The sequence below is a fragment of the Elaeis guineensis genome, chromosome 12 (genome assembly GCF_000442705.2).
Source record: "Elaeis guineensis isolate ETL-2024a chromosome 12, EG11, whole genome shotgun sequence".
Taxonomy (NCBI): domain Eukaryota; kingdom Viridiplantae; phylum Streptophyta; class Magnoliopsida; order Arecales; family Arecaceae; genus Elaeis; species Elaeis guineensis.
Window position 1 is genome coordinate 12,735,508 of NC_026004.2, and position 17,729 is coordinate 12,753,236.

The 17,729-nt window shown below is 39.8% G+C and overlaps 1 protein-coding gene across 1 annotated transcript in view; it reads right to left on the reverse strand.

The window, feature by feature from the left end:
* Window positions 1-17,729, reverse strand: part of LOC105055144 (phospholipase D delta) — a 44,076-nt gene that overhangs the window by 17,266 nt on the left and 9,081 nt on the right. The gene's annotated exons all lie outside the window — the stretch shown is intronic.

Below are 17,729 nucleotides of genomic sequence, written 5' to 3' on the forward strand. Positions count from 1 at the left end.
ATGTGCTGAGCGAGACTTCCCCGACGGTGCTGTGGTCGAAGCTCGAGGAGTTGTACATGGCGAAGTCTCTCACCAACACTCTTTTCCTCTGAGGCAGTTTTACCAACTGCGGATGACTGAGGGACAGAGCGTGCAGGAGCATCTGAGCCACTTCCAGAAGATCCTCACCGACCTTCTCAGCGTTGGCGAGAACGTTGAGGAGAAGACCAGGGCGCTGGTTTTGCTGGCGTCGCTTCCCCCTTCGTACGAGTCCTTGGTGACTGCTCTTCTAGTGGGGAAGAGCACTATCAAGATGGACGAGGTCACCGCGGCGATACTCCAAAACGAGGTTCTCAGGAGGGAGAACCCAGCTTCGAGCTCAGGTGGCGGTAGCTCAGCTTTGGTGGCTTCTGGAGGAGCAGGAGGCAGTAGACGGAGTGATAGGAGATCGCAACGAGGGCGATCCAAGTCCAGGAGGGACTTGAGCAAAACCAGGTGTTACCGGTGTGAGGAGTTGGGGCATCTAGCCAGAGATTGCCCTCAACTGAAAAATCGGACGGTGGCTGCTGTAGCGACGGCCGGCAGCGATTCAGATGGAGATGTCCTGGAGATATCTGACGAGGTATCTACTTCTTCCCAGCAGTGGATATTAGATTCTGCATGCCCCTATCATGTGTGTTGCAGAGAGGAGCAGTTTGACTCCCTGGAGAATAGTGAGGGCACTGTATATCTGCCGGATGGATCGAGCTGTGCGATCAGAGGCATTGGGACGGTCAGCTGGAGGACACATGACAGTGCAGCGAGGAGATTGGGGGAGGTCCGATACATACCCGATTTCAGGCGGAATCTTATTTCACTTAGCAGACTGGATTCGAGAGGCTACAGAATGGTAGCTGGTGGAGGAATCCTGAAGGTGCTACGCAGTAATAGGATTGTGCTGGAAGAGAAGAAGGAGAGCAGAGGACATTATTACCTGGCAGGGAGCCTCATGCGAGGTGAAGCATCGGGAGCCAGGTGGAGCCCAGAGCGAGGAGGAGCTCCAGGAGGTGGATCGGGCACGAGACAGGAGACTCGGGAAGACGAGAGACGACGTCGCAAGGTGAGATTCCTATTGCCGTAGGACGATGCCCCGAGCAGGTCTCAGGTCAGGAGCACAGCATACGACGGAGATGGGATCGAGCAGCCTGGCTCGACTCTCATGTTTGCCCATCCATGATCAACAGGCGATTGCCCCAGGGCATGGGGGCGAGGAGATCCAGAAGCTCTCAGAGTTTGGAGGAGGCCGAATATCGAGTCGAGGTAGAGATTGTTAGGATTTGACGCCTCGAGATTCAGCCCACATTGAGCCCACAGCGAGGTTCGCGGCGAAAAACGGAGTCCAACGAGACCAAGATCACCCGAAACGAAGCTCGGATGGAGGAGATACGAGCTTTTGAAGTCGGCACGAGAATCGAGGTGGCGGAGGACCGCCGGCGACCGGCAGTGCGAGGCCCAGCGGGGCGCGCGGCCCAGGCGCGCGCAGGCCCGCGCGCGCGGGCCGGCCCAGGCCAGTGGCCTGCTGGCCCCCTTGCCCCGGTCCACCGTGGACCGGACGGTCCACGGCGGGACCTGTGGACCGCGTGGGCGTTTCCCACATGTTTCTCGCGGTCCACGGCACTATTCCGTGGACCGGAGCGCGATCTGACGGCCCAAATGGCTCCCGATCTTGATCCGACGGTCTGGGACGTTGATTTGGCTTGTTTAGGACTCTTAAACCTAATCTAATTAGGTTTTAAGCTCTGTTTAACCCTTTAAAAGGGCCTGAGACAAACAGAGAAGGTAAGTGGTTCGATTTTTTGTACCGTACAGAGCCGTACGAATCCGAGAAGAGAGAGAGAGGCGAAAGCGATGTGAGAGGAGCAGGAGGCTCTTGGACAGCGGTCGCCAGGCTCTTCAGGGGTTCAGGGGGGTCTTCAAGAGAGAGAGCTTTTGTGAGGAGAACTTCAGGTGAGAGAGAATTGGGTGTACAAGGGTTGAGGGTGAGGTCTCCTCTTGTAAAATTTCTTTTTCATAGTGAAGTTTGCATGCCCCGTGGAGGCGAGCCCTTTTGTGGCTGATCCACGTATTTTGATTGTTTTCTTTTTGTTTTGTTTCTTCTTTCTTCCTGCTGCATCGCGTGGTACTGAAAGGATCTTGGAAGGTGGTGTCCTGACCAAACATCCACCCAACAAAACTAAACAATGGTATCAGAGCCACTGATTCATATGTATGTAAATAACATGAATTTGAAAAGGATTTTCAAAATCTGATTTTTAATCATACATGAGATGTATATCTGTTTAATTTAGATCCGAAAAAGATTTCGAGATCAAATTTTGATTTGTATATATGATATATGAAAGCATACTTAGGTCTGAAATTTGTTTGTATGATCTGAACTTTTTTCATGTATGTGATATGTAATTGCATGTTTAGATCTGAAATTAGTTTCTATAATTTGAATTTATTTATATACGTGATATATGATAGGATGCATGATCTGAAAATTATTTTGAGATCAAAAACTTACTTTTCATGTAAAGAATTTAGATCTGAAAATTTAGATTTAAAATCTGAAATTAAGATTTATGCATAAGGGATTAGTCATGGGTAGATCAAATTAGGTAATATATTGGATTACACTTAGGGTTTTTGATTAGATCATAATGGGTCTAAATCGATTTAGCGGTTAATTAAATCGAGTCAGGTGTTGATTAGGACCAGGTCAATTAAGCTTAAGATCATACAATTGTTGTTGATCGAATCGATTGACACCTATATGTAGAATCGATTAACCTAAGGACCTAACTCGACTCAATGATTTGAGCCTAATTCGCTTCAGTTAACCTATTTGGACCAATTGATCAATTGATGTTTAAAGCAAGTAATTCAAAGGTGGTCATTTAATTAGTTCTGTTAGCTGACCTGATCAATTTATTAGTGTCTAAGAAAAACAATGGGGAGACCCCCACCGATCTTCACTTACCTGATCAATTTGGAAAATTGAGTCTTGAATATGGTTACTTAGCGGTTTGGTTTAGCCCATACCAATTAGATCAATCATTTGATGACTGATTAGATGAGACCTAAAATTAAACCTCCTCATAAATATTAAGCCTATCGATCTCCCACCGTTGTAGATGTGCGGATGTGCTACTGGCATTGATTGTTCTCGACTGATCATAGTGGTTCAGTTGCATCGGAAATACGCAACCACTCTATTAGCAAAGAGTTATTTTGGGATAAAGATGGGATTGGACCTAATAACTGTTAGATGAGGGATCCAATAACAGCTTTACACCTGCTTGTAAATGGTGGATCAGGCTTAACTAAGTGTGATCAATAACTGTTAGATGAACCCATATAATTTAGAGACCAAATCGCTGCAACCTGCTTAGAGAAGCATCTGGACAAAGAGTTGTCTGCGCATCAGTGTGCGTGTTACCAATAACTGTTAGATGAGATGCACGGCATTGATGGGACCACAGCATCCACTAAAAATTCAATTATCATGTTAGGGGTTTTCATTTCTTCATCCGGAGAGTGTGAGGGATCTGATAAAATAGTGGGAGCCTATTTATTTCTTAAAATCTCTAGAATAAATTATAAAACAAATACGAACATCTAATTAGAATCTTTACTCTGCGATTTACTGTATCAGCTTCTAATCTTCTAGCTCGAATCTTAGATATCAACCGTTTAACCGAAATCAATTACATAGACTGGCTCAAAAATCTAAAAATTGTTCTTAATTCTGAAAATTAAACCATGTTCTCGATCAGGTTATTCCTATATTATTAATCCATCCAATTCACAATCAACGAGCTATACTTGACAAGTGTATGGATAATGACAATAGAGATAGGTGCTATAAATTGGAGTTCATACGTGATGAACTTCAATGCGTGCAAAAAGACATGTACACTGCCAACGACATGCTCATTCATCTGCAAAAATTGTGAGGTGATCAAAGTCGCACAGCGTATGATATGCACGATGGACAGTCAATCCATGATCATTGTTTGACAACGATTAAGGACATTAAGGAGCTTGAGAGCTCAACATGATCATGCATAAGAAATTGCTAGTGGATTTGATCCTGCAATCTCTTTCTGATTTGTATGGATAGTTTATAGTAAACTACCATATGAATAACCATGATAGCACCTTATCTGGATTGGTCAAAATGTTGGTAATTAAGGGACCTTGAAAAGTTCAGAGAAACATACCTGAAGAGCCTAAAGAAAAACATGCCTTAGGAAGGCATGTCGAATTGTTTAAAACTATCCTAATGGTTTCTTCTTCTTTCAGTTAAGTATTAGACTCTAGTGCCTGTTTATACACTTTAATATAGGGTCTAAGAAAATGCAGAGGGCTGAGGGAAGGTGAAGTAACCCTTCGAGTTGGCAATAGAGCAAGAGTTGCTACTGTGGTCGTGGGCATCTAACCTCCGTAACTACCGTTTGGATTTAATTCTTAGAGACAGTCTCTATCATTTGCATGATAATGCATCTGTGAACTTATTTGAGCAAACAGTAAGTATCATTGGGCCTGAAAGATCTATAGTTGAGATAAACCTGAAGTATATGTGATACTTTAGGCTAGGTCATAAAAAAAAAATGATTTACAAACTGGAAAAACATAAGCTCTTGGGCTCAATGACTATTGAGTCATTTCTAGTCTGTGTATCATCTCTTTGAGGATAAATGATCAAACTACCCTTGGTAGGACAAGCGGAAGGGATCACTGATACACTTGCCCTTGTACACATTTGATATGTACGGTACATTTGATGTGCTAGTTAAGGAAGGGTATCTCTACTTTACTACTTATACCGATGATTAGTCATGGTATAGGTGCGTATGAATACAAATCTGATATCTTTGAAAAGTTCAAAAATTTAGATGTGAAGTAGAAAAGTAAATCGAAAAAATCCTAAAGATACTTCGATCAGATCAAAGATGCAATACCAAAATAGAAAATTTTTCGATCATCTCAAAAAAAATAGCATAGTTTCACTATGGACCCCCTTTTAGTAAACCTCAGCTTAACGAGATATTAAGAGAAAAAGGACTATATGAGATATGATCCGATCCATAATGAACTTCACTAATTATCTTTATTTTTTTAAAGACATGCTTTAAATTTACCTATTGAATAAGGTCTCCTCTAAATCCGTTCTTACCACATCATATGGGATATGACATGGTAAGACACTGAGTCTTTGTCATCTCAAGCTTTGAGGATGTCTAGCCTATGTCAAGCACAGCAAGTGGACATGTTAGAGATTAGGTCCATAGAGCTCGTTTCATAGGATATCCTTAAGAGTTTGGGATATTATTTTCTCTTCCCAGAGAATTATAATGTGATTGTGATCTGTCACGCTATCGAAAAATAGTTTATCCTAGATAAGAGGATGCTTGGGTTTTCACAAAAAAATATATAGAGAAGATGCTGAAAGGGTTCAACATAGAAATCTCTAAGAGGGGTTTGCTACCCTCTCGGGTATAAGAGTATGTCATGCTATGTACTCGACTTGATATAGCTATTGCTGTGATCGTCACGAGCATATATCAGTTAAATCCAGGCTAGGAGCATTGGATTGATGTGAAAACATCCTTTAGTACTTGAGAAGCACTAAGGTTTATTCCTGATTTTTGAAAAAGGATCAGAGCAGAGAGTGGAAGGATACATGGATACTGATGATAGAATGTTTACATCAGAGTGTGTCCTTGGTTCAATATGCTGGAAGGATTTCAAGTAACCATTCAATAGAAGCTGAATATGTTGTAGATGTGTAGGACGTATTCTGGATCTTATGTTAGTTGCAGAACTCGATGTCATGCTATCAGATGTCATGACACTGTAGCACAAAGACAATGGCCCATAGCTCTCGTTAAGAAGCCAAGGTCTCACCAGAAGTCCAAGCACATAGAGAAGCAGTATACGTGACTACCTCAAGTAGAAATACATAGAGGTGCAAAGAGTATACTTCACTTGAGATGTGGTAGACCCACTGGTTAAGTCACTTAGTCAGTCGAAGACCGAAGCCTATCTTGAGAATAAGGGGCTTAGGTATATGGCAAATTGGCTCTAGTATAAGTGGGAGATTGCTGGATGCATGTCCTAGAAACCAATCTTGACTAACGCATATCATAATTCTAGGATATGATTTTATACTTAATAGAATTTTAATTCCATTCATGTTGCATGTGTCCATGAATCATCCGAGGGATTAACAAGATGACATATTCTCAAATAATTGAAAATTTGAAGCACGTGTCACTGATGGTTAATTCCTAAATTGCTCCTAATCATAAGATCATTACGGAGACGATGATTGATTCAGATGACTGATGCACGAATCGCTTCCTCCAGACAGATGAGTCTCGAGTCTATAGTGTAGGGACACTAGAGCGAGAGTGCACGTGGTTATTAGAGAACAACTAGTACTGAGCGTGACCAATACGAAAAGTCACATGGATGTCTGTTCACTCATTAGTGATTTTCTCGATGCTGCAGTAGTGTGACTGGTCTTTTAACCTGCGGTGCCACGACTGCTCCAAATGAGGCTGCTGGAGTTTGACTATACATAAACATGACCTCAATGAATCCTTGTAGTAGATGTTGACGATTGTTGATTCACTATAGGAGCATGATGCACATCTAGATGGGATTTATTGACCTTAGCAGAAAGAAAGTCCCATGTGATTTATGAAACTGAGTTCAGAAGTCCTTAACCAAGACAGTGTGATTGATGGAAAAGAGTTTTCATGAATATTCACAGTATGAACTTGAGTTGAATAAATCTTACATATGATTGACAATGGATTTGACGAGTTGTCCATAACCTCCGTCTAGTCGGAACTCATGATAGAGGGATTGTATCACACATAACTGTATTTAGAGGTTCACCACATTTTATTCTACTGGAATACCACTACATACTACTAGATGTCACTGGTGGATTGTGGGGCTAATAAGCATCATCTTGATGATCGATGATTCTTAATGGATAGAGTTGGAATAATTCCAACCTATTGAAAAAAATTTCGATGATATTATGATAGAGATCATAATATACCTTACTACCAGACAAAATAGAATCTATGGGATCACACACAAAAGAGGCTTTTGACTGATCAAATGATTGATTTGCAATTATGAATCATAATAGGATTTAATTATCAATTTGATTGATGATTAAATCAATACAACAGTTGCAATGTTTAATTCACTAAGGATTGGTGAATTTTTTTTTGGAGGATTTAATTTGCAATTAGATTGCAATAGGACTCAATATGATCGAGCAATGGGATTCAAATCAAATTTAATTGAATGAGATTCAATTTAATTTGGTTTAAGTTTGATTGGATCAAACCTTTTTGGATAATAGGCTTGATTGGATCAAGCCCTATTGATTATGAGATGACTTTATATCCAAGAACCCAATCCCTAACTTGATGGGATTTAATCCAACTATTTTTCTAATTGGATTAGGACCTAATTAGATTTCTAATTAGGTTAGAACCCAATTAGTTATTTGGTTATAACTAATCCCTAAATTGATTAGGATTGGTCCAAGAGTGAGTTAGGGATTTGAACCAAGATTCAAGATTTCATAGTTTGACTAGGAACTCATCAAATTCTTGGCCGCTTACCCATCTCCATGCCTTCCTTTTATTTTACACTCTAAAGAAGCTTCATGTAGCCCTCTTATTTGTGTGAGAAACATCACGCCCCATCTTTCTTTTCGTGGATAAGTCACGGTAAAAATCAGCCCCTTATGTTCTATTACATGCCTAAAAGAAAGGAGTTTGGCCCGCCCCAAACTCTATCCTAACAGCCTCTCCTACATGCCATAATATTAGGACTTTGACTCCTAATCAAAACACACTTCCACGCTGATAAAAGAAAAGTTTTTGGGTGTTGAAATAGATTGATTTCAACATGTGAAAGCTGCTGGTTCGCAGAAAATCAGCTTTATGGCGTGAAGAAAAGAGAGGAAGAAGTGTCTTCCTTTTGGGCTGAAAGGAAAGGAATTGATCCTCCTTCATGGCGTCACAAAAGGAGAGGAAGAAAATCTTCCTCGCTGAAGAAAGGAAGAAGAGTCTTCCTTCTTATATGCTGATTTTTTGAGAGGAAAGGTTCCTCTTGGATGCGTGAAAAAGATGAGAGAAATGATTCTCTCATGCATGAAAGAAAAAAGAAGAAAAAGTTCTTCTCTAGATCTCTAGAGTAGAGATTTTTATCCTTTTATTCTTCTTTTTCTCTTAGAATGTTTTGAGAGAAAAGAAAAATTCTCAACAATCGTCAAGATGCGATCTCTGCAAGAAAACTAGCACTCTGGTAAGATCAAAAACCTCTGATCAGATTAAGACCTTGTGTGGATACCTATAGAAACCAGACCAGAGTTTGCTGTACCGGTACTGGACGGCGTGCCGGTGCCGGACCGATACGGTATGGTACCGGTACCGTATCGTACCGACACAGTATGCCAAGGCGTACTGATCCGGTATCGGTACACAATTTTTTTTCGATTTTCAAATTTTTTTTTTGAAACTTTCAAAGTTAATAATTGATAAATACAACCTCAAAATAGCATTATATTGCATATTATTGACATATTTTGGTTCAATTTGGAGTTGGTTACGGTACAAAGACTCTTGATCCAAAATTTCAAACATATACTTATTTACGTTATATTTCAACTGTCATCTTAAAACTAATAAAAAATATATAAAATACGCATTAAAATGTATCTAAATATTTAAGTACAAACCGCAATAATTGATATACGAATCTTAAGATATACTCTGCATTTAATTTCTTGTCGAGTGTCTGTGACGCTCGTAGATGTCTGGATCGTCAACATAGTCTGAAGGGATATCAGTCCAACCCTCTAGCCAAGCTGCACCGTACTCTCGAATATTCATCATCCCATAAGGCATCCTCTCTGGATTGTAAGACATCTCAGACCTCTCGCTAAAACTCTGACTCTGAGAAGTATCCTCCGGATGATGGTATGGTTGTGGAGGAGTTCATCCAAATATACCAGTAGCAAAATCTAATCCGTAAGATGCTCCAGGCTGCATAGGATAGTAACCATTAGAAGATGATGCCTCGAATGCACCATATGCATATGGATCATAAGGTGGCTGTGAATAATAGGATCCATAATGCGAGGATGATCCAAATACATCCATGGACCCTACTCCATGTGCAAGATCGTTCGCAGCTGCATCATGTGCTGGACGACTTCTAGGAACCCATCGTCTATATGAAATCGGCTCCCCACGGTCTCTACCGACTCGTCCACCATGATCCCTATCCTGTGTGACATGCGTAAACTGAGACTCACCAGTGAATCGAATATACCCTGTGGCTGTCTCATAAACGGTGATCTCCTGTCCTCCAGTTCCTCCCTGATCATCAGATCCATGACTACTACCAGTATCATCATCACTCTTCCTGGTGTCCGTATCTAAATCAGATAGCTCCTGTACTCTTGAGAGTGGTGTACGTACAATTGTCTTTTCCTTCCCCCCTTTGTGCCCCTCTGTGACTGAGTTTTCTGTGATTGGGAGGATGGATGCCTTCTTGCTGGCTGCTGGGAGGATCGTCTATACATCTCTCGTTCGAATCTCTAGGAAGATGTATCGGACAGCGAGTCATGTGATGAATGAGTCCCTTGTATCTCCTCAGGCTATGGCTGATCAGCTGGAACCCTATGTGGAATATTTTTTTCTGCCCATTGCCCTGGATCCACCCTGATCTCCCTCGCCACCATACTGGCTGGTCGTAGAAGGGACCCTAGCTCATCAAGCTCTGACTCCTGCTGCTGACCTGCAAGCCATCCGATGATCGGATCGTCATCCTCGTCGGCATAATCATCCAGTGTCGGATCAGTGTACTTCAACTGAACTTCCATCTGAATACATTTTAGCCTCAACCTCAGATTGTAGTAAACATATACAAGATCGTCGAGGCATTTTTGCATCAGATGAATTTCTCTGTTTGCTGTGGATAAGGACGAAAGTGGACCAATTACGCTCACAGCCACTAGCAGAGACCATCTGAGAAAGAATACGGACAGCCATATGTCTCAAATTTTCTGCTGATATTCCAAAATGAATCCACCATTCAACTACAAAAGCAAAATTACATATCAAATTCGATGATATTATTAAGCAAAATTACATATCAATCTATATTGCTCATTATTGATATGTAATTTATCTGGATTCATCTTCTTTTTGCTTACGACAACTGATGAAACTTCAAAACTGTTTGATTCCTCTCTAAACTGTTTCGTCTGAAATAAAATATATTTATTATTTATAAATATATCAGATCGAATTCAGTTGAATAATTACATCTGTTTTAAACTAGCATACCTCTTGCAGACACAACGACGTGATTTTTGGATCGGACACCATCTTATATATGATATTGCGAAGAGCAGCAAGAAGCCCGCTGTCTATATCTATCTCCGAAATAGTATACTAAAATTTTGGATTCAAGTAATAAGCTGCAGATAAATTTCAAGACTGATTAAGCACACTTTTATTTTCATACTTCGAAAAAATATTTTAAAACATTCTTGAATCCAAACTTACCAGCTAGATGCAAATCTCTGCCCATCTGATAGTTCCAACGGTGCTCAATGATGTTAATGAATTCTTGAGCATGCTTGGGATCATTCTCACTGATCTGTTTCTTTGCCCTCTCCATCATGTAATATAGAAAGCCCATCTGGGGGTATCTCTCGCTGTCCATGGCGTGAAGCACCTTATATAAAGGCTTGATAGCCTTCACTACCTTCTCAGCTAGCTGCCAAAATGACTGACTCGTCACCAAGTTCTCCACATGCATGGTTCACCGTACCGGACCGAACCGCCCGGTACATGGCATACCGAGCTGGACCGGCACCTTACCGGTCTGGTTCGGATCTTTTTTTCGAAAAATCCCTCCGAACTGCACCGAACCGCCTGGTTCGATCCGGTTCGCATCCATACCACCCAAAATGGTCGGTTCGGTACCGATTCAGTGTGAACCAAACCGTGCCGACATCCCCCACGTGAAAAAAATGGAGAGGGGGGAGGGGGTGGGGTCGGAGAGTTTTTAAATGGCTAAGAGACGTTAGAGTTCTCTGAGAAGTCTCAGAGAACTCCCGAAACGTATGAAGATCTCAACGAAATCGTTGAGACCTCCGAAAAATTAGAAAAAAAAAACTCCGTCAAATTACAGGAGTGGATCGAGAAGAGATTGATCTTTGGCCGGAGATAAGATAATGTGTTATTCTTTTAGTAAATATTTTTTTTTATTTTTATTGTTAAGAATAGGATAAGAATGAGAAAAAATGAAAATAAAAAAAAATCATATCAAAATCTTAAGATTTTGGTATGATTTAATTATATGTGATAGATCTTTGAAAGATCTACATGATGATACCAAAATTATTATTTTTTATTAATTATATATTTTTTAAATATTTTTATATATTTATTTATTTAAAAATTAATAAAAAATTAAATTTTAAAAAAAAATCAGAGTTTGAGAATCATGTTTAGAATGATTCAAGATATTTAAATTTAATTTCAACATTTTTTTTCAAATATTTAAAATAAAAAAATTATTTTTTTAATTATTTAAATTAAAAAATTTAATTATAAAATAAAAAATATATAAAAATAGTGTTACATTTTAGTTAATTTAAAAATATTATTTGAAGCATATAACATATTTATTTTGAATTTATAAATTTTAAAATAATTATTAAAATTATTTTAAAATTATATATAATTATTTTAATTATCATTAAACTATCGTATTTTGTTATACTTGCATATATTTATAAGAAAAAAATTTAGAGCATGGCGTTCGTTCACTTTAATTAATCAGCTATTTTATAGTATATATTTATTTATATAAAAATTATTTAAAAAATAAAAAAATAAAAAATCAGAGTTAGTTTTGAAATTGAGAATAATATTTAGAATGATTCAAAACAATTGAAATATTTGAATCTAACTTGAGATTTTTTTGAAATTCTTTTTATAAATATTTAAATAATAAAAAATATTATCAAATAAAAAATATATGTAATTAGTGTTATATTACAGTTAATTCAAAATAATTAGTATTTTGTTATATCTGCAGAAATGAGTAAGAAGAAAGATCTAGAGCGTGACATCGGTTGGGATCATGACGAGATACTCTCGGCTCAACATCATTGGAGATGGTGCAACACAGAGTTCGAGGAGGGGTGACTAAGTTGAAGCAGCATCTGGCTGGTGGTTATCCTGATGTGTCCATGTGTTGGAAATATCCGCAAGAGATCCAACAATTGATGAAAAAGCACTTTGTTGATTCGAAAGCAATGAAGGAAAGGGCAAAGCAAAAAAAGACCGAAGTAGACTGTCGAGCTGCAGAGCCACTTTCTTATCACTCTAGAGAGTCAGAGGAGGCTTCTGCTCCAGATGATGAGGCACAGATTGAGGCTGCCATTCAGGCGAGCTTGGCGGATCAGTACCGACAGGAGGAAATGGCCCGATACAGAGAGCGATTCGGACCATCATACTACGAATCAGGATCTAGATCAGTGACTGATGGGGGAGAATTCGAGTTAAGAAAGACTACCTCAGTCAGAGAGCCTAGTGGTAGAGGGAGCAGACGCAGCATGTCTTCTTTGTTGGGAGCTTTTGGCAGTAGGAGGAGATCCTCCAGAGATTCCAGCAGGAGCCAGCATTCAAGATTTGGATCCACATGTTTTGCCTAGTAAGGATTCAAAGCAGCAGAGAATTGACAGTATGCTGAAAAAATATAAGAAGAAGGATATGTGGCGAGCTATTGGATCATGATTTTATTTCAACCATATTCCAGCAAATGCAGAAGCCAATTCTTACTACCGATCTGCTATTTCAGTCATAGAGACTGCCGGCCAGGATGTAGATCTTCCAGGATCTAAGGACATCTATGGTCAGCTTCTTGACAGCAACAAGGAGGATCTACAGAGATGGATTGCTTCTTACAAAAATAAATGGCCTACATACAGTCTGACAGTAATGTGTGATGGTTGGACAGGTCCTACTAGACAGAGCATCATTAATTTTTTGACATACTGTGATGGAAAAATATTTTTTTACAAATCAATTGATGCTTCAGATAAGATGCACGATGCCACATATATCCTTGATCTGATGGAGGAGGTGATTGATTCAGTGGGTGAGCAGCATATCGTGCAGGTCATCACAGATAACAGACTACAATATAAGGCTGTCGGAGAGTTGCTGATGGAGCAGCGATCGCAGATATACTGGACCCCATGTGCTGCACATTGCATTGATCTTATATTGATGAATATCGGGAAGATTCGCAGGGTGCAGCAGGTAGTGGAGATTGTCCAGACCATTACTAGATTCATCTACAATCACACATGGGTTCTTTCATTGATGCGGACGTATACTGGGGAAAAATCTTACGACCGGATATCACACGGTTTGCTACCAACTACATAGCACTTGATAGTCTTCTTCAGAAGAAAGCAGCCCTACATCAGATGTTTGTTAGTATCGAGTGGCAGGAGAGCAGATATGCGAGGGCCGGTATTAATGGAAGTCATGTGGAGAACTTGATGACGAGTCAGTCATTTTGGCAGCGGACTGAGAAGGTAGTGAAGGCTATCAAGCCTTTATATGAGGTGCTTCGCACCGTGGACAGCGAGAGATACCCCCAGATGGGCTTTCTATATTACATGATGGAGAGGACAAAGAAACAAATCAGTAAGAATGATCCCAAGTATGCTAAAAAATTTATTAACATCATTGAGCACCATTGGGACTATCAGATAGGCAGAGATTTGCATCTAATTGGTAAATTTGAATTCAAGAATATTTTAAAATATTTTTTCGAAGCATGAAAATAAAAATATGCTTAATCAGTCTTGAAATTTATCTGCAGCTTATTACTTGAATCCGAGATTTTAGTATACTATTTCGGGGATAGATATGGACAACGAGCTTCTTGCTGCTCTTCACAATGTCATATATAAGATGGTGTTCGATTCAAAAATCACGTCGTTGTGTCTGCAAGAGGTATGCTAGTTTAAAACAGATATAATTATTCAACTGAATTTGATCTGATATATTTATAAATAATAAATATATTTTGTTTCAGATTTGAAACAGTTTAGAGAGAGATCAGACTGTTTTGGAGTCCCATCAGCTATCGTAAGCAAAAAACTGATGAAGACAGGTAAATTACATATCAATAATGAGCAATATAGATTGATATGTAATTTTGCTTAATAATATCATCAAATTTGATATGTAATTTTGCTTTTGTAGTTAAATGATGGATTCATTTCGGAATGTCAGCAGAAAATTTAAGACATATGACTGTCCATATTCTTTCTCAGACGGTCTTTGCTAATGGCTATGAGCGTAATTGGTCCACTTTTGCCTTTATCCACAGCAAACAGAGAAATCATCTGACACAAAAATACCTCGATGATCTTGTATATGTTCACTACAATCTGAGATTGAGACTAAAATATATTCAAGAGGAAGTTTAGTTGAAGTACACTAATCCGACATTGGATGATTATACCAACGAGGATGACGATCTGATCATCGGATGGCTTGTAGGTCAGTAGCAGGAGCCAGAACTTGATGAGCTAGGATCCCCTCCACGACCAGCCAGTGTGGTGGCGAGGGAGATCAGGATGGATCTAGGACAATGGGCAGAAAAAAATATTCCACAGAGTTCCAGCTGATCAGCCACAGCCTGAGGGAACACAAGGAACTCATTCATCACATGACTCATTGTCCGATACATCTTCCCAGAGATTCGAGCGAGAGATGTATAGATGATCCTCCCGGCAGTCAGCAAAAAGGCATCCATCCTCCCAATCACAGAAAACTCGATCACAGAGGGGCACAAAAGGAGAAAGAAAAAGACAGTTGTACGTGCACCTCTCGAGAGTACAGGAGCTATCTGGTTCAGATACAGACACCAGGGACAGTGATGATGATACTGATAGTAGTAGCCATGGATCTGATGATCAAGGAGGAACTGGAGGACAGGAGACCACCATTTATGAGACAGCCACAGAGTGATATTCGATTCACCGATAAATATCAGTTTATGCATGTCACATAGGATAGGGATCATGGTGGATGAGTCGGTAGAGATCGTGGGGAGCCGATTTCATATAGACGACGGGCTCCTAGAGGTCGTCCAGCACATGATGCAGCTGCGAACGATCTTGCACGTGGAGTAGGATCCATGGATGTATCTGGATCATCCTCGCATTATGGATCCTATTATCCATAGCCACCTTATGATCCATATGCATGTGGTGCATCAGAGGTATCATCTTCTAATGGTTACTATTCTATGCAGCTTGGAGCATCTTAAGGATCAGATTTTGCTACTAGCATATTTGGATGGACTTCTCCACAATCGTACCATCATCCCGAAGATACTTTCCAGAGCCAGAGTTTTAGCAAGAGGTCTGAGATGTCTTACAATCCAGAGAGGATGCCTTATGGGATGATGAATATTCGAGAGTACGGTACAGCTTGACTAGAGGATTGGACTGATGTCCCTTCAGACTATGTTGATGATTCAGACATCTACGAGCGTCACAGACACTCGACAAGAAATTAAATGCAGAGTATATCTTAAGATTCGTATATCAGTTATTGTACTTTGTACTTAAATATTTAGATATATTTTAATACATATTTTATATATTTTTTCTTTAGTTTTAAGATGACATAGTTGAAATATAATATAAATAAATATATATTTGAAATTTTGGATCAAGAGTCTTTGTACCGCAACCTAACTCCAAATTGAACTCAAATATGTCAATAATATATAATATAATGCCATTTTGAAGTTGTATTTATTAATTATTAACTTCAAAAACCTCCAAAAAAATTTGAAAATCGAAAAAAATTGTACCAACATCGGACCAGTACGCCTTGGCATACCATGTCGGTATGGTACGATACGGTACCGTACCGATCCGAAATCGGCACGTCGTCTGGTACCGGTACAGCGAACCCTGTCCACATGACTTCCATCAGTGCCGGCCCTCGCATATCTGCTCTCCTGCCACTCGGCACTGACAAACATCTGAAGTGGGGCTGCTTTCTTCTGAAGAAGACTATCAAGTGCTATGTAGTTGGTAGCAAACCATGTGATATCCGATCGTAAGATCTCCCTTCCAGTATACATCTGCATCAATGAACCCATGTGTGGTTGTAAATGAATCTAGTAATGGTCTGGGCAATCTCCACTACCTGTTGCACCCTGCGATCTTCCCGATATCCATCAATATAAGATCAATGCAATATGCAGCACATGGGATCCAGTATATCTGCGGTCGCTGCTCCATTAGCAACTATCCAACAGCCTTATATTGTAGTCTGTTATCTATGATGACCTGCACGATATGCTGCTCACCCACTGAATCAATCACCTCCTCCATCAGACAAGGATATATGTGGCATCGTGCATCTTATCTGAAGCATCAATTGATTTGTAAAAAAATATTTTTCCATCACAGTATGTCAAAAAATTAATGATGCTCCGTCTAGTAGGACCTGTCCAACCATCACACATCACTGTCAGACCGTATGTAGGCCATTTATTTTTGTAAGAAGCAATCCATCTCTGCAGATCCTCTTTATTGCTGTCAAGAAGCTGACCATAGATGTCCTTAGATCCTGGAGAATCTACACCCTGACCGGCAGCTTCTATGACTGAAATAGCAGATCGGTAGTAAGGATTGGCTGCTGCATTTGTTGGAATATGGTTGAAATGAAACCATGATCCAATAGCTCGCCACATATCCTTTTTATCTTTTTTCAGCATTCTGTCAATTCTCTACTGCTTTGAATCCTTATTGGGCAAAGCATGTGGATTCAAATCTTGAATGCTGGCTCCTGCTGGAATCTCTGGAGGACCTCCTCCTACTGCCAAAAGCTCCCAATAAAGAAAACATGCTGCGTCTGCTCCCTTTACCACCAGACTCTGACTGAGGTAGTCCTCCTTAACTCGAATTCTCCCCCATCAGTCACTGATCCAGATCCTGATTCGTAGTATGATGGTCCGAATCGCTCTTTGTACCGGGCCATTTCCTCCTGCCGATACTGATCCGTCAAGCTCGCCTGAATGGCAGCCTCAATCTATGCCTCATCATCTGGAGCAGAAGCCTCCTCTGACTCTTTAGAGTGATAAAAAAGTGGCTCTGCAGCTCGACAGTTTATTTCGATCTTTTTCTGCTTTGCCCTTTCCTTCGTTGCTTTCGAATCAACAAAGTACTTTTTCATCAATTGTCGGACCTCTTGCGGATATTTCCGATACATAGACATATCAGGATAACCACCAGCCAGATGCTGCTTCAACTTAGTCACCCCTCTTCCTTTGAACTCTGTGTTGCACCATTTGCATCTCCAATGATGTCGAGTCGAGAACATCTCGCCATGATCCCAACCGATGTCACGCTCTGGATCTTTCTTACTAATTTCTGCAGGTATAACAAAATACTAATTATTTTGAATTAACTATAATATAATACTAATTACATATATTTTTTATTTGATAATATTTTTTACTATTTAAATATTTACAAAAAAAATTTCAAAAAAATTTCAAGTTAGATTCAAATATTTCAATTGTTTTGAATCATTCTAAACATTATTCTCAATTTCAAAAAT